We start from the raw sequence: 3989 nt of genomic DNA on the forward strand, positions 1-3989 counted from the left end.
CCCTTCCCAGGAACGAGCAGTTTGCTGGTGTTCCCGGGTGAAGACTCGGGCGGCGTGGGGGGTGGAGGGCGAAGATGAGAGTTCACTTCTGACCAAGCTATGAAAGTAACAGAAATACGCTTCACAGGTTCTTACTGTTCTCCGTGTTCCCAAACATCGTCTTCAATTAGGCCAATGTGTAGTACCTTTTTGAAATCCCGGATTTTTGCAGCTAAGTTGTGACAAAGAGATCTTTATTACTTAACCTGTAATTCACGTCATCATAACTGGCTTAAAATGGTGGACTGGTGCGACAGGTTCCCTGTTGCGAAAGGTGCTTGCTCGCACCAAGGATACTACAAAGAACTGCAGTCAGTAAGGCTACTCCATCTTTATCAGGGCTGTCTTTGGTAGAAAAGATTTATCATGAAGGGGAACTGAAATTACCCTAGTGTGAAAATTTAACCTTACTGCGTGTCTCACATATTGATGTAGCCTACTACTGTGTGGCTTATCCATTTTTCCATCCAGCTTGAGATGCATCACTCATTTAGTCATGAGATAGCAGATGCTGTATACTAGCTTTTGTGCTACATAGAGGAAAGGTGTTTTGTTACAGAATGTGAGAAGGAGGAGGGGAATAAGGGAGTTGAAGATCAACTTCAGTAGTCTTGCAGCAAAACAAATCTTCAGCTCTGTATCTTATTTGTTCTCCTACCATAAGCTACTTCAAGATTGACTCTGTCCTCTTGGCTTCTCAGACACTGAAAATTTAACACCTTTTGTTCCACAAAGCACAGGGAAACTCTTATGTTTTTGTTGAGAATCAGAGACCAGCAGCCTCTTACTCACCCATGATTCATGAGCTAAGTATAGGCTTTATGCTACTTTTGCTAAAAGGTTATAAAGCTAAGTTTTACTCCATCTTGTGGACTCTAGCAGTATTTGGCTGTGTTTATACGGAAGTAGTATCTAATATCTTTGTAGGTTGCTAGCTTGCAGCTGACTGTATGAATGTACCTCGGTTTGACTTGAGTAAGACCTGACATTGATTTTCGTGCTTTACCGTCCACCCAGTATTAGAGTCAGGGCAATGTTGGTTAGAGAAGCAAAGCAGAATTCTAAGCATTGAAATAACTTTTTTTCCAATACAAATGAAGAATAGGGCATAAACGTTTTGTGACTGTGAAAATAAGAGCAAACCAAGACTCCTATTTACCTCTCAGTATGTTGCTCCCTTAAAGTAATGATGCATGAGACTTCTGTGCAGTTAGGTACTTTGTAAAAATATTAAAGTTAATTAATATTAAAAATATTAAGTGAAACTACCACGTAGCCTGTGATCAACTTTTCTCATGTTACAATTAAAGAAACATTTGATCATTTTGTTTCAGGTATCTACTGACATCAAATAGGAAACTTTATACTGTGAATAAGAAATTTGCTAAATTTTTTTTTGCTACACAGCCATATGATTTAATTGTGCTTCACTTATTACTATTTGGTCAAAATTACTTAAATGCTATGAAGTCAGCCACTGAAAGCATTAGATGCCTTCTTTCCTCCTTATTTTTATTTTTATTTTAAAGTAAGCAAGAAGTTTTGTGACATTGTAAGCGAGCCTGAAGTTAAAGAGGGTTTTTTTTTTGTTTTGTTTACATAGTGCAGTTTCCTAAGGAGTGTCATTTGGGGCGGCCAAGGAGGATGTAGTTTATACAGGATACAGCTTTAAGCCCATTGGAAAGAAAAAAAAAAGTGGTGTTACTTTGCTTTCAATTCACAGATTTATCAAGGAGGGGGACTATGGATAGCACTGTTAACTTTTAGCTCTGAAAGTGGGCCTGTTTTTATTTCTGTCTTCCGCAGATGATGATACCTCGCCACTGTAGTCTCTTTACTGACCACTAGTCCACCTTTGCTACTTGTGAGAAGATGAATGGTGTTTTCTTTTGAAAAGCCCATTATGTGGCTTGTCTAGGTCTGCCAGAGTACATAAATGTCTATTTTGTATAATCACAAAAATAGAATTTTTGAGACTTAAAATTGTTAGCGCTCACTGAAGAGTTAGTCAGGACACTACGTGACCCACTTACTACATTTTGCTTTTCCTAACCATAGATGCTTCTAAAGAAAAAATTTCATGATGAAGCTGTCTGAGCTAAATGAAAATCAATTCCTTTTTCATGCAGATCTTTCATCGCCTTGTTGGGTTTTACTGTCCCCACTCCTCCATCTTTTTTTTTGGGGGGGGGGGGGGAAAAATCACATTTGAAATAATTAAATAATGGTGAATTTAAAGCATAGAAATAGATTATTCCTGCAGGACTCCCATTTTAATCAAGAAACTTTACATTTAAGACAAAAGTCTCGCTAGCCAAAATGGAAGATAGTTAATTTTAGAATAGGAGAAACTATTATTTGCATTCAGTGATATTGAAAGGAATATTAATTTTTGTGCAATGATAGTTGGCAAGACAGTTACTTTGGTTAATTCCTCTTTATCTCAGATTTATTGGGTTTTGGAGTAATGATCTTAGAAACTTTTTTTGCCATTTAACATTTCAAGTGAATCATACACTTAAAATGTTTTAAATCAGCAAAAATGCCTGTGTATGCTAAAGGGTGAACTTTCACGAGTAGCTGTCAGTTATACCATGTATTCCTATAACATCTGTCAGCAAAACACAGATTGCTTTACAAATGAGCTAGTCAAGTTTTTGACCTTTAAAAAGCTAATAGTAATAAATACCAAGAGTAGCTGTAGTTGGATAATAACCCCCCCCAGTCTCTTATGTGTAATAGTGTATTACAGAAAATTCACAAAGCAATACAAGTCGCCGTATTTAGCAAGAGGAATTCAGTGATTGCTGAGTAGAGCTGGATCCACCAAGTTCTGAGCGACCACTTTGTGCTAGCATGATGGCGATACATGTATATAGTGCAACTATCAGATATAATCTTCCAGTGATTACAGCAGCATCAAATACCAATAAAAGGTTCCCTGCTTGCATTGTACTATTCCCTCCCTCCCCATTCCTCAAACCCACGAAGTTATTCTTCCCTTTGTGCGCTAGGGTAAGTGAATGCCAGCTGAGGAAAAACAGTATTAGGAAATGATAACATGTTTCTTTTAGGAAGACATAAAAAAAACTCCAAAAAACCATGGTAGTGAATGAATTCCCCCATTATAATAGCGATTACTTTGTTAGAAACAACAGTTTTAACTGTTGTTCTGCTTCTAGTGCAGCTTATTAGCCAACATCCTTTCCAATCACTTCTAATCAAAGAGTGATTTTTAAAAAAACAAGATTATTTCCAGTTGTGTCATCACACCTGTATTGAGCCAAAGCAGTCAGTACTTCCCATCCACCACCACCCCGCCTCAAAAACCACAAGGTTATGCTCCCTGATACTAATGTACCAGCTAGTGCCATCCTTGACAAAAATCCTGGTTACTACTGAAAGAATCAGTGGTTTGAAACTCTTTTTCCAGGTCATTAGAGTCCCTGAGAGGAAATGGAAATAGCATTAGGTGGAAATGTGTGTCATTGTAGTAAATAAAGGAAAAGATAGAGTAGAATATTGAAGAGAAACTTGCATTAAGACATTGGCATGGAATGGAAAGAACAGCAACAGAACTCAGTATATATTTAAATCAGTCAGTTAAGACCAAATACTCACCAGATATTTCTTAAATGATTGTCTGAGGAAAAGTGTAGTATATGTATTGGTCTACTCTGAACTATTGCCTGATTTTTAGGGGAAAAAAAGCTTTTAATAGGAGTATGGTGGACTGTAATGTGGAATATCAGCAGGTAAAAACAACCGATAAACCAACCGATTTTCCTTTTTGTATTTTAACATGTTATTTGTTGGTACTGCAGAAAGAGAGGCAGCAAGCAGAACTTCCCACTAGGTGACACTACGGCACTACTTAATTCACAGAGCAGCATCCAGCACACAGCAAGGGCACACGGAGAGCAAATATCCTGTTGTGAAGCTACCTGGGA

This window comes from Egretta garzetta, unplaced genomic scaffold (assembly GCF_000687185.1).
Source record: "Egretta garzetta isolate BGI_Z169 unplaced genomic scaffold, ASM68718v1 scaffold26, whole genome shotgun sequence".
NCBI classification, from domain to species: Eukaryota; Metazoa; Chordata; class Aves; order Pelecaniformes; family Ardeidae; genus Egretta; species Egretta garzetta.